This window comes from Chlorocebus sabaeus, chromosome 24 (genome assembly GCF_047675955.1).
Source record: "Chlorocebus sabaeus isolate Y175 chromosome 24, mChlSab1.0.hap1, whole genome shotgun sequence".
NCBI lineage: Eukaryota > Metazoa > Chordata > Mammalia > Primates > Cercopithecidae > Chlorocebus > Chlorocebus sabaeus.
Genome location: NC_132927.1, coordinates 50,511,162 through 50,532,134, shown reverse-complemented (window position 1 = coordinate 50,532,134; position 20,973 = coordinate 50,511,162). Strand labels below are relative to the sequence as shown.

The 20,973-nt window shown below is 40.7% G+C and overlaps 1 protein-coding gene and 1 pseudogene across 2 annotated transcripts in view; both read right to left on the bottom strand.

The window, feature by feature from the left end:
* Nucleotides 1-20,973, bottom strand: part of LIN52 (lin-52 DREAM MuvB core complex component) — a 111,337-nt gene that overhangs the window by 7,653 nt on the left and 82,711 nt on the right. The gene's annotated exons all lie outside the window — the stretch shown is intronic.
* LOC140710109 (small ubiquitin-related modifier 2 pseudogene) lies at nucleotides 952-19,460 on the bottom strand (annotated as a pseudogene).

The following is a 20,973-nucleotide window of genomic DNA, read 5'->3' as shown; positions in this document are numbered from 1 at the left end:
TATGAGTGGCCAGGAAACAAAGGAGACAACATAATATTATGAAAAGAACAGGACTTCAGCTCTTACATTGACCCTGGGCCACGCAGGCAAATTACCAAGTTATTTTTCTGAGCTCCTTTCCTCATCCATTCAAGGTAGGATTGATACAAAGTCCCATAGGCATTCAATAAATGTTTGCTACTGTACAACTATTTCTTTCATTTCAAACATGAAGTTTATTTAAGCAACAGGATGCCTGATGGGAAAACTATTTAAGATTCATTTCTTTTACATAACTTATCCCTACTTAAAGACATATTGCCCTACATGTAACAGCTATGTACAAGAGTTTAAAAATGGGTTGGTTTTAGAATGACAAGTGAAAAACACCAAAATTCTCCAATTTAACAAGGTATGGAAGGATTTTTTTTTTTTTTAATAAGAGACAAGGTCTCGCTCTGTCACTCAGGCTGGAATGCAATGGTGCAGCCATAGCTCACTGCAGCCTCAATCTCCTGGACTCAAGTGATCCTCCTGCCTCAGCCTCCTAAGTAGTTGTGACTATATGCGTGCACCACCTGGTTAAATTTTTTTTATTTTTTGTGGAGACAGGATCTTGAACTACTAGCTTTAAGTATGGAAGGATTCTGGGGCCGGGCGTGGTGGCTCAAGCCTGTAATCCCAGCACTTTGGGAGGCCGAGACGGGCGGATCACGAGGTCAGGAGATTGAGACCATCCTGGCTAACACGGTGAAACCCCGTCTCTACTAAAAAATACAAAAAACTAGCCGGGCGAGGTGGCGTGCGCCTGTAGTCCCAGCTACTCGGGAGGCTGAGGCAGGAGAATGGCCTAAACCTAGGAGGCAGAGCTTGCAGTGAGCTGAGAGATCTGGCCACTGCACTCCAGCCCGGCTGACAGAGCAAGACTCCGTTTCAAAAAAAAAAAAAAAAAAAAAAAAAGTATGGAAGGATTCTGTGTTATTCATTTTTATTAAATGATGAGAGCAAAACAACTTAATGAAGTATAAAGATAAGAGCTGAATGAGCATGCCACTAATGGAGAAGGGGGATATTGCCACAGAATCAGTATTTATCCCCATCTTATCTCCATCTGATGTTGATCAAAATATACCATTGGCCATTTAGTTTAAAAAATAAAAAGGCAATAAGCTTGTGCACAAATGCCAGTCACTTTATGCACAATAAAGGAATGAGAAAGGGTACATAAAAGGATAGAAAAAATCCACACTGTTGTAGTCAGGATGGCGTTCAGTGGAGTTGTAGTTTTCTGAGAATGTATTCCTCGTCTGTGGGAATAGATTTCTGGAGTAGAGAGCAGGTTCCCTTTGTAGTAGACACCTCCTGTCTGCTGCTGAAATAAGGATACAATCAATTGTATCCTTATTTCCAACTGTGCAGGTGTGTCTATCTCATTAATCGGCTGCCCATCAAATTGGAATCTGATCTGCCTCATTGATAAACTGTTGTTCACAATGAGCTTTCATTAGTCTACAAAGTGGTGTATGCCTCTTACTCTTAGACTGCACCACTGAATGATCCTACCCCTCCACCTTCAAATTAATATGACCACTGTTGGCAGGGCATGGTGGCTCACACCTGTAATCCCAGCACTTTGGGGGGCCGAGGCAGGTGGATTACCTGAGGGGTCAGGAGTTCGAGACCAGCCTGGCCAACATGGTGAAACCTCATCTCTACTAAAAATACAAAAATTAGTTGGGCATGGTGGCGTGCACCTCTAGTCCCAGTTACTCAGGAGGCTGAGGCAGGAGAATCGCTTGAACCCAGGAGGTGGAGGTTGCAGTGAGCCGAGATCATGTGAATGCAATCCAGCCTGGGCGACAGAGTGAGACTCTGTCTCAAAAACCAAAACAAAAACAACCACTGTTCTCAGTCTTGCTTCCTTCTTTGGCCTTCTTGTCAGTCAAGGTGAGCCCTGGAGTCTCCTTAGCTGCTGCTTTACAGGAGGTACCAGATCTACATCAAGTAAGCACATATATAGCACCAGGAGTGGCAAAAGGAGACCCATTTATTTCTAAAAAGATCTTCCAATGCAAGACAAATGGTAACACGAAAGACTTGCATCTGTTTAACGCATACTGTGGCGTATTAAGCCTGGCTGCAGTAATGCCAGGTACTAGGTGGAGGCAGCTACCTTCCTTAACTATACCAGTAGATACTTCTAGCCAAAAGGAACACATAAAATTCCAATTTAGTGGCCAGACGCGGTGGCTCACGCCTGTAATCCTAGCACTTTGGGAGGCCGAGGCGGGCAGATCATGAGGTCAGGAGATCGTGACCATCCTGGCTAACACGGTGAAACCCGTCTCTACTGAAAATACAAAAAAATTTGCCAGGTGTGGTGGCGGGCGCCTGTAGGCTCAGCTACTCGGGAGGCTGAGGCAGGAGAATGGTGTGAACCCGGGACGCAGAGCTTGTAGTGAGTCGAAATTGAGCCACTACACTCCAGCCTGGGTGACAGAGCAGGACTCCATCTGGGGGGGGGGAAAAAAAAAAAAAAAAAAAATTCCCAGTTTACTTTAAATCAATGTGCTAAAGGCTGTTAATTTAATTGGCCTCATAAAAGATGTTTTTATAGAAATGATGCCATTTGTTATAGTTTTGACTCTTCTTTAAAAATTACTTTTTTGGTCCCTGAAATCTTGAATGTATTCTATCTTGAATATATTCTAACAGCTATGACAAAAGGGACCTACTGATCAGTTATCATTGTGTGCTGTGAAGAAAAGAAGCACAGAGGGGGTGGTGAAGAGGGAAGGCAGTCTCATGGAGCACACACTATGTATTAGATATTAGGAAGATTCAAATAAAGTCAAAGACATGCTTTCCCACAGAAAGAGACTATTCTCAAAGGCCATGCTGCCTTTGAGATGGGGCTAGCTGTTGTTAACAAGTATTCGGGTGGATTGGCAGAGAACAAAAAGAGAGCAATGTGATTTATAATGCTGATTTCTGTCTCGCAGGAATGTGCAATGTTTCCCTGTGACTCTGGCACAGAGCTGGTGTACAGCAGAGCAGCAGTTCCAGGGCAGTCTGCCAGACTGAGACTCTACCACACTCCAGCTGTGTCAGATCTCCACAGGAAAAGTATCACTAAGTGATCAATAAGTCAAGGACTAAGCACTTTTAATGCCTCTGATATGAGAGCAGCTGGTGCTGGAGTCACTGTCAAGAGCAGAAGGAGCTGTGAAAAGCACACAGTGTCACTGGATGAGGAGGGGTCTTTTGGAGTTTCATTCCACTAGGACACCTGGTGGCCCTCAGCAGGTGGTGTAACTGTAATAAGGTCCATCGCCTGTTCTCAGTCAACTCTTGTGGACAAGTACACACAAGCAACAGTCTTTGGTGTAAACCTTACTTGTCTCTAAAATATATAAAAGTAGCATTTGAAGGTCAGCAGCCTTGAGGCTTCTGCCTTAAGTTCTTTAGGTGACCAGGCCTGATGGCTCATGCCTATAACCCCAGCACCTTGGGAGGTCGAGGCTGCCGGATCAGTTGAGGTCAGGAGTTTCAGACCAGCCTGGGCAACACGGTGGAACCCCATCTCTAGTAAAAATACAGAAATTAGCCAGGCACGGTGGCACACGCTTGTAATCCCAGCTACTTGGGAGGCTGAAGGGGGAGGATTGCTTGAACCTGGGAGGCGGAGGTCGCAGTGAGCCGAGATCACGCCACTGTACTCCAGCCTGGGTGACAGAGTAAGACTCTGTCTCAAAAAAAAAAAAGTTATTTAGGCATAATAAAACATTTCAAAAAGGAGGCTAAAATACTACATATCTGAGAAAAGAACAGTCTGGATCAAACTATCACAGACTATCAAAATTTTTGTCCTCAGTATTCTCAAAAAAATCTTTTTGGGAGCACACTTTCTAGATTATCTTTTTATTGGGTATCTTGGCTCTCTATCAGGACTCTTCCAAAAGGGTGCAGTGGCCAAGAACAATGTTTCCTCCAATGACTTCTGAGAAAGAAAATTTTATTATTTATTTTACTTTTTAACTTTAATTTTCTGTAGATATGGGGTCTTGCTATGTTGAACTGGTCTTGAACTCTTGGCCTCAAGCAATCCTCTTGCCTCAGTCTCCCAAAGTGCTGGGAATACAGGCATGAGCCACCATGCCCGGCCTGAGAAAGATAATTTTATATCAAACTTTTTTCTTCAATTCACAGTAACACCCATTTGCAGAGTGTTTTATCCAAGAAGTAATATGAAAAAGAAAAGCCAGGACTCAACGTGCAGGTAAACAAATTTGGACAGTTCCAATATGGAAAATAATTTTAATGGCTTTTCATAACAGAAAAAAAGGACAGAAATATCCAGCCAACAGATTTATTTTCAGAATATAAAACATCAAGCAGGAACATAAAATATGGGAAGTGTCAGCCATGATGCCTGATGATTGAAGGCAGAAGTAGAAGAATCTTAATTGTCAGGCATTTGAAAAATGTTGCATCCAAGTGAAAGACTGTTTCTCCATCAACTCTCCTTGCCCTGCCCTCTTTTAAGAGCAAAACAAGACTAGATTTCAAAAATGTATTCTTATCATCTTTCTTCCTACTAAAAACAAACCAAAACAACAGCAAAAACCCCCCAAAGATCTGTGTTCGAGAAATGAGAGCTAACAACTTCTTAGTTGTATTTTCTTTCCTTTTCAGAGGACCTGACAAACCTATTTCATAGTTCTACTTGGTTTCTTTTTCAAGGGTAAAACTCAGTTGAATGAAAGGCAATGAGATCAAAGCAATGAATTAATACTCTGGGGGCTAGAACTTTTATTAAATACTCATAAATTTGTGCAGAACATTCATGCTTCAGGGCCTTTACATAGTAATACATCCTGGTGAAACACTTATTATGACCAAAGGCTAGTAGCTTCACAGTCTTAATATCCTCATCCATAAAGTAAAAACAGCAATAATATCTATCATGTAAGGTTAAGATAGAAGAACAACAACTAGTCAAAGGGACTTGATCAGAACACAAAATATTTTGCCCCAAGTTAGACAGAGTAACTTATTCATAGGCTAGGTTCCACTTTCAGGAAAATCAGACCAGGATCACAGTATAGATAATTTCAAATGACTTGCATATTCAGGCAACTTTCCTGCCCTGTCTATCCAACTTCAAGGGGCTGGCAGCTGGCAACAGCTAAAGTCTAGGGATGATGAAGGCCTAGTCTTCTTGACCCCCAGGGCAGGGAAAGGGTTACATCTTCACACTGAGAAGCCAATAAAAACCTCTCTTGATTATAATTTAGATAAGAACCACTGGATTGAATAATAATGTCTGAAACTCCCCTGGCTGTTTCACCTTGAGACGTCCATCACTGGGTTAAACATGATGCTAATTGCATTTGGATTGATTAATTTCTCTCACTCCTGTCTATTCGAATAACGCTTAACAAAATAATCATAGCACCCAGAGCCAAATCTTTTCCGTCAAAGGAATGAAGCCATCAGAACAGGCAGAGATGAAAGAAATGAAGATGACCCGTAATTACTGATATGGTGATATCATTACCATATTATACAAAATGAGTGTGGGGGGAAAGGAGGGTGGAGGGAGGAGGGGCTGAGATTATTTATTTTTTTTAATGGAACCCTACAACCTAAGAATACAGATTTGACATCAAGTGGAACACACAGAAATATAGAACTTTAAAAAAAAATACAAATCTTCCTCATGAAATTGTAAAATCCAACAAACACTGAGGCCCAAGATACACCAAGTGTCTTGGGTTGTGAGCAGGTATTATTCACGCCACTATTTTTTCATCGCAATAACACTTTGTGTATGACTTGCATCGAGATTTAAGATGCTGTCTTCATACCGCAAGCATTCCCATGGTTATTGGAGAATTTTTCTTTAAGCCAGGGAATAATATCATTTTATTTTAATATTGTTAGAGGTGGCCTTGTTTGTAAAATTAGAATCTGGGTTTTAACTGCAGCTAGTTCTAGTTTAAGGCACACACAAAAAATGGCTACGAATTTTTGTGTATGGTTCATTGGACAACATTAAGGATTTAATTTAAAATACTAGACAGGACAAATATTATATTTCGCTATAAACTATTTTGTTGTTTAATAGAAACTTTTAATACGTATGACAGAAAACCTATGATCGCGAGGGATTTAAATCTACCTTAGGTGTAAATCCATCATGTATGAGATGGTGATCTCAGATGAATTACATAGGCTCTCTGTGCCTCAGTTCCTTCCTCTGTTAAGTGGGGATCGGTATCTGCCTTACTGAGTTATTGTGAGACTTAGAGATAATACAGTTAAGTGCTCAATAAGTGCTGGCACAAGAAAAAAATTTCCCCCTAAGATTAACTTTATGGCTATTTACAGAACCCCGTATAATGTTTTTGCTATTACATTTACGAAAGTTAATTCAACAGACACTTATAAAGTAACTTGCATACAGATGTTAACAAATATTTGTGAAATAAATAAATAGGACACTTAGAAGGCACATAATTTGAAAAGGCTAGAAATACCTGTAAGATATTTTTGCTGTGGTATTTTAAAAGTAGAACCATCATTAAATAAAAAACAATAAAAATGGATACTGAAGTTGTTTTATTTAGCTTGGACAAAAAGGCATATTCCTCTATTTTCTTATACAACAAATATCCCCAAAATAAAACAAGCATATATATTTTGAATGTGTAATAATCCAGTGATAAACAAGAGCAGTACTTTAAAAGAAAAAAAAAATATGTATTTCTGTCAGGTTAAAATGAGAATCAAAACCATTTACTCTGACAACTCATTATTTTTTGCTTTCTTTTTGGTTAATAGAGGCAATGCAATACACTGAAAAAGGATTTATCTTATCTGGCTTTGGAATTAAACATATTCAAACCCCAGCCCCCATTTCCAAACTTTAAGACCACAAACAAGTAATTTACTTTTCTGAACACTGGTTTTCTCTGTAAAATGGGAATTATAAAATAAACTTTGCAGACTCTTATGAGATTAAATAAGATAATGTATGAAATTCTTTCTTCTTTTTTACTTTTTTTTCTTTTTTGAGATGGAGTCTCACCCCGTCACCCGGGCTGGAGTGCAGTGGTGCAATCTTGGCTCATTGCAACCTCTACCTCCCATTCAAGCGATTCTTGTGTCTCAGCCTTCTGAGTAGCTCAGACTAAACGCATGCGCCATTATGCCCAGCTAATACTTGTATTTTCAGTAGAGATGGGGTTTCACCATGTTGGCAAGTGATCCAACAGCCTTGGCCTCCCAAAGTACTGGGATTACAGGCATGAACAACCATGTCCCGCCAAAAATCTCCTGACCTTGTGATCCACCTACCTTGGCCTCCCAAAGTGCTAGGATTATAGGCGTGAGCCACCATACCTGGCCTTCAGGTGCTTTCTTGAATATCAACCCATTTATTTCCTTTATAGCACTTAACAAAATCTGAAATTAACTTTTTTTTTCCCCCCGAGACAGGGTCTTGCTCTGTTGCCTAGCCTGGAGAGTAGTAAGTAGCACAATCTTGGCTCACTGCAGCCATGAACTCCTGGGCTCAAGTGATCTGCCTGCCTCAGCCTCCCAAAGTGCTGGGATTACAGGTGTGAGCAACCATGCCTGGCCTTGAAATTAACTTTGTTTATTTACTTTCATGCTCCATGAAGTTCTGCAGAACCTCTTGCTGTATCCCTAGCAATTAGAACAATACCAGGCATATGGTAGGTGATCAACAATGTATCTGCTGAAATAATATATTCATATGAGGAAAGAGGAACTCTATTTCCTTTTCAGTTTTTTGTTTTTTTTTTGAGACGGAGTCTCGCTCTGTCGCCCAGGCTGGAGTGCAGTGGCACCATCTTGACTCACTGCAACTTCCACCTCCTGGGTTCAAGCCATTCTCCCACCTCAGCCTTCCCAAGTAGCTGGGGATTACAGGTGTGAGCCACCATGCCTGGCTAATTTTTTGTTTTTTTTTTCGTAGAGGCGGGGTTTTATCATGTTGGCCAGGATGGTCTCGAACTCCTGACCTCAAGTGATCCAGCCACCTCAGCTTCCCAAAGTGCTGTGATTACAGGTGTGAGCCACTGTGCCCGGCCTCAGTTCTTAGTTAAAACACCAAGCATCAAATATTTTTGTTTAAGTAAAATTACGTATGCATTTTACCCTTTAACCCAGAAATTCCACTTTAGAGGTATTCACATGCCTATTCAATTCAATACTATTTGTAATAACCGAAGATGAGAAACAACTCAAATGTCCATCAATAGGGAGGGGAATGACCGTGTCACTACACTCCAGCCTAAGCAACAGAGTGAGACCCTGTCTCAAAAATAAATAAATAAATAGAAAGAAACCTTAAGCTGCATCCAGGGGTCTTGTTGTTACATATAGTTAGTTATTTTGAAGTAACTTCTATTGTACGTTAAATAAAATAATTATGTTAGTTATTAGGAACCAAGATTTTCAGCATTAAAAACAGAAATCATTATAAAATCAAATATATTACATAAAAACCCCCAAATATTTTAAATTGGAACTGGCTGCACTATTGGTAAGAATACAATTCCTTTTTCTTTTTTCACAAAAACCGTATTTACCTACCCTGTTCACAGAACAGGCCTAGAGACAATGACAGCCTCTTAACAATGAATACTATTAGTGCCTAGATTTCTACTAAAATTAGTGCCTAGATTTCTACTAAAAGCAATACTATTTGTGCCTAGATTCCTTGGAGAAATGGATAAGAGTCCAAGTCTGGATAAGTAAGTGAACCAGGGATATCCTGACCTTCCTGAAAGCAAGAAGGTTATCAAAGATTACTAGAGTCTTCCATGTTTCAGTCTAACAAAAAATAAGAAAAAAATTTACAAGGGTCATGTCAAAAGACAGGAGCCAACTTGAAGGGGTGCCCACTAAAGATGGGACCATTTTGAAGAAAAAAAGAATAATGATTTTAATAGATCTAAACATAACAAATACAAACATCTACGATATTTTAAAAAAAGTCCTCAGTCACTTCAACTCATTCTGAAAATTGACAAATGAAAAAAGGAAAAATTTAACATTTTTCTTGCCATTTCTCTTTGAACTGCATTTCAAGGAAGCCAAACAGTTGCCGATTTCACAGAATAATAGTAACTGTTATTATCATTACTGTTACTATTTTGAAAATAATATGACTGATACCACCCAAAGCCACTGATCTTCACTCAAACTGGAACAGACAGATGTCATGTCAGTGTTGATGTGAAGGAACAGGAAGCACACAGTACTGTTATGAAGTATTCTTGCCAAAAAGACTGAATCCAAACCCAATCCATTATCTAGCTCTATCAGCTTGCAGGAAATTTGGCGGGAAAGAAGAACATGTTAAATGATATCACTAGGATAAAATTATCCAAACTTAAAATGTGGGGGCCGGGTGTGGTAGCTCATGCCTGTAATCCCATCACCTTGGGAAGCCGAGGTGGGTGGATCACTTGAGCCCAGCCCAGGAAACATGGAGAAACCCCATCTCCACAAAAAATACAAAAATTAGCCAGGCATGGTGGCATGTGCCTGTAGTCCCAGCTACTTGGGAGGCTGAGGTGGGAGGATCACTTGAGCCCAGGATGTCAAGGCTACAGTGAGCCAAGATCACACCTGTGCACTCCGGCCTGGATGACAGAGTGAGAAAATGTGGGGAATCCTACCAGACAAACAACCCATCTTCTTCATTAATTAATGGGGGAAAAAACCCAGAGGAACTAGGGGATGCAGTTATGGAGAAATTAAAAGAGACTTAAGATTCATGTCAACTAAATATAATGTACAGACCTTATTTGGATCCTGATTCAAACAAATCAATTGTAAAAAACAATTTTGAGCCGAATTGGACATGGACTATTAGATGTTATTAAATAATTATTATTTTATTCTGTGTGATGTGTTAATAATGGTAGTGTTTCAAAAAACGGGGGATCTTCTAGTCAGAGATACGTAGTAAAGTGTTTAAGAATGAAATGGTATGACATCTAGGATTTGCCTTAAAATATTCCAGCAAACAACATAAACAACAAAAAGTGTGATAAAGGGGGTACAGATAAAACAAGAATAGCAGAAAGTTGATCATTTTTGAAGCCGGGGATGGGTACATAGGGTTCATTGTAATATTCTCTCTAGTTAGCTTAAAAATTTTCCATAATAAAAAGAAAACCTCGCCAAAAGCTTCCCTGGAAATATAGCTTTTGCTCATTATCACTACATATCATAATATCATTCATGAACTAGAAGCAACATGAATGAGTACTCAGGGAAGAGTAGGCCAGGGAGCAGAGATGGAGATGATTAATTCTGCTGAGGGCCTGGAAATGGACAGAAAAAGCTTTAGAAGGGGTAACTTTTCGGCTGGGCGCAGTGGTTCATGCCTGTAATCCCAGCACTTTGGGAGGCCGAAGCGGGCGGATCATGAGGTCTGGAGATCGAGACCATCCTGGCTAACATGGTGAATCCCCATCTCTACTAAAAATACAAAAAAAATTAGCCGGGCGTGGTGGCAGGCGCCTGTAGTCTCAGCTACTTGGGAGGGTGAGGCAGGAGAATAGCGTGAACCCGGGAGGTAAAGCTTGAAGTGAGCCGAGATTGCGCTACTGCACTCCAGCCTAGGCGACAGAGTGAGACTCGTCTTAAAAAAAAAAAAAAAAGAAAGGAAAAAAAAGAAAAGAAAGGGGTAACTTTTCATGTCACGAATGTTTATTTCCATCGTTAAATTCTTTGGATGAGGAACAAATTACACACAACCAAGAATCAAACACAGATTACATATTTTTTAAAATCTACCAAATCAAACCCAGGTTAAGCCTAATAATAAGGAGCTACTACCTTCCAAACTTTCTCTCTCTTAAATATTTAAGAAATCATACTGATGAATCTAAGAACACAATTTTCACTTTGCGCATAAAACAGCTATGAGGGAAACTCCCTGGCTCAACATGTTGCTTCTACAAAATTTGCTGGCAAGTGGAGAGAAAGAGTTTTTGGTTCCTTACTTACTGAATCTTCTCAAAAGAAGCTTTTGAGGTGGGTGGCAAGACTAACTTTAAGGTACAGGTCAGTTTGATAGCTAACAAGTCACAAAAAGGAATAGCTTAAGTTAAATTTCCACTAGTCTAACTAAATTTCTACTATTAATGTTTTGCCCTCACACTATCAATAACTGTGTATATAAATGATGACCTCGCTAATCCAATTTTACTGTGAACATTCTTTTACTTCTTTGGACAAATCAGCATCTACATTACTTAGCTGATAATTTAACTGATAATTTGATTTTTAATTGTTTGCATTGTGGTTTCAATAAATATGGTTCATTTTCTCAACCTGACTGAACAATAAATTCATCAATGTGAAAATACTTTTAAAGATAATTTCTCTAATGGACTTGGAAAAAAATCCATAATAGGTCAGGCGCAGTAGCTTATACCTGCAATCCCAGCACTTTGGGAGGCCTAGGCGGGCAGACCGCTTGAGCTCAGGAGTTTCAGACCAGTGTGGGCAACACAGCAAAACTCCCTCTCCATAAATAATACAAAAATTAGCTGGGCATGGTGGCATGCACCTGTGGTCCCAGCAACTCAGAAGGCTGGGGTGGGAGGACTGCTTGAGCCTGGGAGACAGAAGTTGCAGTGAGCCGAGATGGCGCCACGGCACTCCAAACTGGGTGACACAGTGAGACCCCGTCTCAAAAAAATAAATAAACAAATAAATAAAAAGCACAATATACAGTAGCCATCTAGTCAGTCTTAATTTTAAAAAACGTTTTCCTCTAAAATCATGTAGCAGTACAAAGGTACAACAACTTCTATCTTCATTTGCTTATGAATTTGTTTTAAAACCACATCACAAACAGGTAAGAACTTAATGTGTCTACTTAGGAAGTCATATGGTAGTGGTTATTTTCCCTGTGATTAGAAATAACCACCAGTAAACTTTCTATTTTTTCAGAATATTTGATATTGATGTTTCTGAATAATCTTATTTACAAAATTCATGAACTACTAGTTTAAAATAATTAGAACACAAAAGTATCCTCACCAGAAAATTATATTGAGTATAATAGTATGTATCACTGAAACTCTACAGCTTAACCTGCATATGGTTAACATATAGTAAATGTGTATTAAATGAAAGAATACTGTTTCAATAATACAGACCATAATTTAGGATCTTAAAATAAATTATACATAATGTGGCAAAACACAATAGAGGGGGGAAAATCTGGTTAATTAGATTCTATACAAGCATAAGCATTTACTAGAATTCTTTTTTTTTTTTTTTTGACAGGGTCTCGCTGTTGCCCAGGCTGGAAGGCACTGGTATGATCATGGCTCACTGCAGCCTCAACATCCTAGGCTCAAACAGTCCTCCCACCTCAGCCCCATGAATAGCTGGCCACCATGCCTGGACTGGCTTTTTTCTTTCTAAAAATTTTTTTTGCAGATGAGGTCTTGCTATGTTGCCAGAGCTGGTCTTGAACTCTTGGCCTTAAATGATCCTCTCACTTTGTCCTCCCAAAGTGCTGGGATTACAGGTGTGAGTCACTGCAACTGGCCCTCTATTCTTTCTTTTCTTTTTTTTTGAGACAGTCTTGATCCATCACCCAGGCTAGAGTGCAGTGGCACAATCATGGCTCACTGTAGCTTCCATGTCCTGGCTCAAGTGATCCTCCCACCTCTCAGTCTCCCGAGTAGCTGGGATTACAAGTGCATACCATCATGCTCAGGTAATTTTTCTATTTTTTGTAGAGACAGGGTCTCACTATGTTGCTCAGGCTGGTCTTGAACCCCTTGGCTCAAGTGATTCTCCCACCTCAGCCTCCCAAAGTACTGATATTATAGGCATGAGCCACTGTGCCCAGCCAGGCCTATAATTCCTTTTTTTTTTTTTTTTTTTGAGATGGAGTCTCGCTTTGTCATCCAGACTGGAGTGCAGTGGCGGGATCTCGGCTCACTGCAAGCTCTGCCTCCTGGGTTCACGCCATTCTCCTGCCTCAGCCTCCTGAGTAGCTGGGACTATAGGTGCCCGCCACTACGCCCGGCTAATTTTTTCGTATTTTTAGTAGAGACTCGGTTTCACTGTGTTAGCCAGGATGGTCTTGATCTCCTGACCTCGTGATCTGCCCGCCTCGGTCTCCCAAAGTGCTGGGATTACAGGCGTGAGTCACCGCACCTGGCCTATAATTCTTAATAATTAAATTTAAAATGTATTTTTTTCACTTCAATAACTTTAATTGCATTCAAACCAATGCCAAAGTGAAAGTGAAAAGAAGCATTTTATATGCCAGACCACTGGCCTCAAAATCAGAAGGTTAGAGTTCTAAACTAGTTTAATCAGTTAGTTGACATTTTACTGTGTGCCCATTATGTGCTCTTACAATTGCAAATAATGAAACACCAAAAGAGATCTCCCATTCTTTCTTAAAAAATTCCTCCTCCCTCCTTTGAGCACTTAAGTTTGCTCACTAAGAGTTCATCCTCTGTGTAGACACTATGCAGGTGGAGAGCTTTGCAAATATGGAGTACTTCCCCCACAAGACCTTGAAGAGAGGGCCAGGTGCGGATATCAGGAACAGAACCTACTTCAGTAAACTGAATGTCTTTCAGGTGGGTTAGTTAGAATTTATAATGTTAGTGGTTCTCAGAGCATGGTACTTGGACCAACTACATAAGCATCACTTCAGAACTTGTTAGGCTCCATACCAAATCTACTGAATCAGAAACTTAAGAGCTTGAGCACAGGATCCATGGTTTAACCAGCCCTACAGGTGATTCTAACTCACGTTAAAAGTCTGAGAACCATTAGCCTATATTATCCAGGTTCTTTCATTTTGTTTCCAGTTTCCTGCAGCTCTAATTCATTACTAACAGAGGAGGCAGGCTTTTATTTTATCAAAATTATAATCATAAAGCATACTCCTCACAATTAAACCACAAGGGGGGTGTTTTTTAGAAAATATGACCAACAGAAGGAAAAATGAGAACATTTAGCCAAATAATTAGTTTTTTTTTTTCTTTTTTTTTTTTGAGATGGAGTCTCACTCTGTTGCCCAGGCTGGAGTGCAGTGGCCTGATCTCGGCTCACTGCAACCTCCACCTCCCGGGTTCAAGCGATTCTCCTGCCACAGCCTCCCGAGTAGCTGGGACTACAGGCACGTGCCACCACGCCTGGCTAATTTTGTATTTTTAGTAGAGATGGGGATTCACCATGTTGGTGAGCTGGTCTCGAACTCCTGACCTCAAATGATCCACCTGCCTAGGCCTTCCAAAGTGCTGGGATTACAGGCATGAGTCACCATGTCTGGCCCAAAGAATTAGAATTTTTACCAAAACTATAGCCCTCTCTTTATTACTATCTATTGTACTCAGTGTTAAGGCTGCAATACAGTCCTAAACCTTGAGAATCTTGGCAGAAGACAGCCTGGGCAATAGGATTATTATCAAACAATGTTATGAATCCTATATGAGTACAGAACACATTTATGAGGATAGAATGGAGATAATTAATTCTGCAGAAGACTTGGTTTGAATAGACAGGAAAAGCTTTAGAAAGAGAGTGATGTGCTTGAATAAGCCTTTATAAATCTATTACTGTATTTTTTTGTTTTTGAGACAGGGTCTCACTCTACTGCCCAGGCTGGAGTGTAGTGGCGTGATCATAGCTCCTCAAAATCCTAGGCTCAAGTGGTCCTCTCACCTCAGCCTCCTGAGTAGCTGGGCCTACAGGTGCATGCCATCATGCTCAGCTAATTTTTATTTATTTATTTATTTATTTATTTATTTATTTATTTATTTATTGTAGAGATGGGGTCTTGCTATGTTGGGCAGGCTGGTCCTGAACTGGCCTCAAGTGATCCTCCCACCATGGCCTCCCAAAGTGTTAGGATTACAGGCGTGAGGCACTATGTCCAGCCTCTGTATTTTTTTTGAAGGTAGAAGAACTACAAAAGCTAGGCTGGGTGTGGTGGCTCACACCTGTAATCCCAGCACGTTGAGAGGCTGAGGCGGGTGGATCATTTGAGCCCAGGAATTTGGGATCAGCCTGGCCAACATGGCGAAACTCAGTCTCTACTAAAAAATACAAAAATTAGAGAGGTGTGGTGGCACATGCTTGTAATCCCAGCTACTCGGGAGGCTAAGGCACGAGAATCACTTGAACCTGGGAGGCAGAGTTTGCAGTGAGCCAAAATCGCACCACTGCACTCCAGCCTGGGCGACAAAGCAAGAGTCTACCTCAAAAAAAAAAAAAAAAAAATTTTAATAAAGACTACTTATTAATGAAGTCCCTACTAATCTAGCTTTGATTTAAGGGATCCTATTTCTAATAAATTCGGAAATCCAGAATTGAGTCAACAGCCAAAAGACAATATGAATAACACACTTAAAGATTCCTACCATTAATCACATTCTTTGAATCATTATTGCTCAAGTTCAGCTTGAGCTGCTGGGTACATTCACTTCATCTGTACAATCAATGATGTGTCTTTGAGGTTAATGTCAATATAAAAATTAATTTCTATATGCCAGAATCTGTTCAGCATTTTAAGTGTATAGATTCTTTCTTGCAAAGTTACACTCTAAGCAAAAATGAAACAAAAATCTATGACTGAGATTTAAAAGCAACAACAGGCGGGATGCAGTGGCTCACACCTGTAATTCCAGTGCTTTGGGAGGCCGAGGCAGGTGAATCACTTGAGGTCAGAAGTTCAAGACCAGCCTGGCCAACATGATGAAACCCTGTCTCTACCAAAAATACAAAAAATTAGCCGGCCTGGTGGCGGGTGCCTGTAATCCCAGCTACTCAGGAGGCTGAGGCAGGAGAATGGCTTGAGCCCAGGTGGCGGAGGTTGCAATGAGTAGAGACCACGCCATTGCACTCCAGCCTGGGCGACAGAGCAAGACTCCGTCTCAATAAATAAATAAATAAACAAACAAAATAAAAACAACATAACAGAGGTATGACCAATTGTTGTCATTCAGTTTTTCATGCCCCAAGATAGCCAACCAACTGTAAATGAATTCACAATAAGTCATTCTTTTCCATCCTAGCTCAAGATATAAAATATCAAACTTTAGAGTCCCTTGAAATGAAACCCAATATTCAGACTGATGAAAACAAAAAGGGCTGTGTTTTTGCTTACTAAGTCACAGTTTCTAAATAACTCAAAAAGACAAAGGAGAGACTAATGAATGGTTGAGTGACCTAACAGTTTAGTAAAATGTATTTGGACTACTGGATGATATATGTTATACCCAAATTAAGTTAAAACTTTATCCAGGGTGTTCTGATGCATAGCTTACGGCATAATATACAAACATCCCTTATCATCAAAAGAAAGCTGAAAATGATGACACAAAGCTTTGTACATGAATGTTCACAGCAGCATTATTTGTAACAGTCAAAAAGTGGAAATAGGCCGGGCGCAGTAGCTCATGCCTGTAATCCCAACACCTTGGGAGGCTGAGGTGGGTAGATCACCTGAAGTCAGCAGTTCGAGACCAGCCTGACCAATGTGGAGAAAGCCCATCTCTACTAAAGATACGAAATTAGCTGGGCATGGTGGCACATGCCTGTAATTCCAGTTACTTGAGAGGCTGATGCAGGAGAATTGCTTGAACCCAGGAGGTGGAGGTTGCAGTGAGCCGAGATCGCACCATTGCACTCCAGCCTGGGCAACAAGAGGGAAATTCAGTCTCAAAAAAATAATAAGAAAAAAAAAGTGGAAACAACCCAAATGTCCCACTGATGAATGAATAAACAAACATAGTTTATCCATGTAATGGAATATTACTTGGAATAAAATGAAACAAAACCCAGAGATAGAAAGTAGGTTAGTGGTTACTTTAGTCTAGCAGGGCAGGTGGGGGGAGTGAGGAGGAATGACTCAAATGGATATGGAGTTTCTTTTGGGGGTGATAGAAATATTAAAACATTAGACTGTGTTGATAGCTGAAGTATTCTGTAAATATAGTCATGTGCTGCATAACATTTCAGCCAACAATGAACCACATACATGATGGTGGTCCCATATGATTATAATGGAACTTAAAAATTCCTATCTCCTAGGGATGTTGTAGCTGTTGTAATATCGTCACAGTGCAACGCATTACTCGTGTACTTGTGGTAATGCTGGTATAAACAAACCTATTGCGCTGACAGTCACATAAAAGTTTAGCACACACAATTATGTATAGTACATAATACTTGATAATGATAGATGACATTGCTGGTTTATGTATTTATTATACTTTTTGTCATTATTTTAGAAAGTACTTATTAAAAGAAAAAGTTAACTATAGCTGGGTGTGGTGGCTCATGTCTGTAATCCTAACACTTTGGGAGGCCAAGGCAGGTGGATCATTTGAGGTCAGGAGTTTGAGACCAGCCTGGCCAACATAGTGAAACCCCGTCTCTACTAAAAATAGAAAAACTAGCCAGAAATTGCTTGAACCCAGGAGGTGGAGGTTTCAGTGAGCCGAGATCGCGCCACTGCACTCTAGCCTGGGCAACAGAGCGTGGCTCAATCTCAATAATTAAAAAAAAAAGTTAACTATAAACCAGCCTCACGCAGCTCCTATAGGAGGTATTCTAGAAGGCACTGTTATCATAGAAGATGACAGCTCCATGTGTGTTATTGCCTCTGAAGACCTTCCAGTGGGACAAGATGTGGAGACAGAAGACAGTAATACTGACAATCCTAACCCTGCGTAGTCCTAGGTTAATGTGTGTGTTTTGTGTCTTAGAGACTGGGCCTCACTATGTCACCCAGGCAGGAGTGCCGTGGCCTGATCATGGCTCACTCTAATCCTGAACTCCTCAACTCAAGTGATCCTACTGCCTCAGTCTCCCAAAGTGTTGGGATTACAGGCATGAGGCACTGCACCTGGCCTACACAATTTTAAAAATAGAAAAAGCTTATAGAAAAAGGATATAAATAAGGAGATTTTAGTGTAGCTGTATAATGGGCGTGTGTGTGTGTATGTGTGTGTTTTAAGAGATGGGGTCTTGCTCTGCCACCCAGGCTGGAGTGCAGTGGTGTGATTATAGCTTACTGTGGCCTCACACTCCTGGGCTCAAGTGATCCTTCTACTTCAGCCTCCTGAATACCTGGGACCTTAGGCACACAGTACCATGCTCAGCTAATTTCTATTTTTTTTGTAGAGACAGGATCTTGCTATATTACCCAAGCTGGTCTTGAACTCTTGGCTTCAAGTGATCCTGGGGCCTCGCTACATAGCCCAGACAAGAGTGTGGTGGCCTGATCATGGCTCACTGCAACCCTGAACTCCTCAGCTCAAGTGATCCTCCCACCTTGGCCTCCCAAAGTGCTGAGATTATAAACATGAGCCACCATGCCCCAGCCTGGTGTGTTAAGTGCTATTACAAAAGAGTTGAAAAGTTAAAAAAAAAAAAAATTAGAAGTTTATAAAGTAAAAAAGTTACAGTAAGCTAAGGTTAATTTATTATCAAAGAAACATATTTTAATACATTTAGTGTAGCCTAAGTGTACAGTGTTTATAAAGTTTACAGTAGTGTAATGTCCTAGACTTTCACACTCACTCACCACTCACTCACTGACTCACCCAGAGCAACTTCCAGTCCTATAAGTTCCACTTACAGTAAGTACCCTATACAGGTGTACATTATTATTTTCTTTGAGGCAAGGTTTTACTCTGTCACCCAGGTTAGAGTGCAGTGGTGTGAGGCTCACTGCAGCCTTTTTTTTTTTTTTTTTTTTGAGACGGAGTCTCGCTCTGTCGCCTAGGCTGGAGTGCAGTGGTCGGATCTCAGCTCACTGCAAACTCCGCTTCCCAGGTTTAGCCATTCTCCTGCCTCAGCCTCCCGAGTAGCTGGGACTACAGGCGCCCGCCACCTCGCCTGGCTAGTTTTTTGTATTTTTTAATAGAGACGGGGTTTCACTGTGTTAGCCAGGATGGTCTCGATCTCCTGACCTCGTGATCCACCCGTCTCGGCCTCCCAAAGTGCTGGGATTACAGGCTTGAGCCACCGCGCCCGGCCCCCACTGCAGCCTTGACCTCCCTTAACTGAGGGCTTAAGTGATCCTCCTGCCTCAGCCTCCTGAGTAGCTAGGTCCATGGCATGCACCACCACACTTAATTTTTAAATTTGTTTGCAGAGATGGGACCTCGACATGTTGCCCAGGCTAGGTGTACCATTTTTTTTTTTTAAATGTATTACACTGCTTTAGTTTTAGTTTTTTTAAAAGAAGGGTCTCACTTTGTTGCCCAAACTGGAGTACAGCAGCTATTCACAAGCATGGTCCCGCTAGTGATAAGAACACGAGTTCTGACCTTCAGTTTCCAACCTGGACTGGTTCACCCTTCCTTAGGCGAACCGGTAGCCCCTTCTCCCATAAGGTCACCATATTGATGCTGAACTTAGTGCAGATACCTGATCGGCATAGTGCATTACAGGCCAGAACTCCTGGGCTCAACCAATCCTCCCACTCCATAGCCTCCTGAGTAGCTGGGACTACAGGTGCCCATCACCATGCCAGCTATACTGTATCTTTACTCTACCTTTTCTAAGTTTAGATGCACCAATACTTACCATTGTGTTCCAACTGCCTCTAGTATTCAGTACAGTAACATACTGTACAGGTTTGTGGCCTACGAGTAATAGGCTATACCATATAGCCTAGGTGTGTAGTAGGCTATACCATCTAGGTTTGTGTAAGAATACACTATGATGTTCACACAATGAAATCACCTAACATTGCATTTCTGAGAACATATCCCCAGAGTTAAGCAACATATGACTATATGACTGTATTAAAAACCCACTGACTTGTATACTTCAAGTGGGTGAATTTTATTGTATGTGAAAAGTATCTCAATAAAGCTCCTTTTAAAAGTGGGTGATGTCTAGAGCTGAGCAAAAATTAAATGCAGAGGTGTAAAAAGACTTCAGGTTCAAGTCAAACCCCTGATGGAAAGACTTCACTCACAAAGAGGAGATCTATGGCAACAGAACCTGGGTTTCTTCACTAAAGACAAAGGCACCTCTTACCTCTATCCTGAAGCACAAAGGAAGCTTGCCCTGTCCTTCTGGCTTTGTTCTTGCAAGATAACTAGCAGAAAATCTAATTAATCAATACTCTGGATAAAAAACTTGAGCATTGGGACATTACTGCCATATAATTAAAGAAAAAATACTCTGTCACGTAGGCTGGAGTGTAGTGTCACAATTGTAGCTCACTGCAGCCTTGACCTTCAAAGCAATCCTCCCATCTCAGTCTCCCAAGTAGCTGGGTCTATAGGTGCATGCCTGTTTAATTTTTTTACAGATGGGGTCTTGCTATGTTGACCAGGCTGGTCTCCTGGGCTCAAGTGATCCACCCACCTCAGCCTCTCAAAGTGTTAGGATTATAGGCGTGAGCCACTATGCCTGGCTAATACCTTTCATTTAATGGCAGAATTTTTCAGAAACATGTTAAAAATATAGAGTACACCAAGCTAATTTTTTTTTTTGGGGTACAGATGGGGGTCTCACTATGTTGCCCAGGCTTGTCTCAAACTCCTGGGCTCAAGCAATATACCAGCCACAGTCTCTCTAAGTGTGGGATTACAGGTGTGAACCACCATGCCCAGGATCATTTATGTCTTTAAATATTTTTTTCTCTGGCCTGTATCTAACTCCTTTCCTTCTGGAACTCTAGTTACATGTATGTTAAACTGCCTGATATTGTCCCACTGAGGTTCTATTAATTTTGCTTTTAATATTTTTCTCTCAGTACTTAATTTTGGACAGTTTATATCTATCTCTATAGTTTCTATTGCTTATAGAAACTATAATATATCACACTATAGTCTAATATGAAACATCAAACTTAAAACCTCTAACTTTTCTATCTCTTCCTTTTTTAATGGAGAAAATAGAACGTTTAAACTCCAAGGCAACTTCTACAAAGTTAAA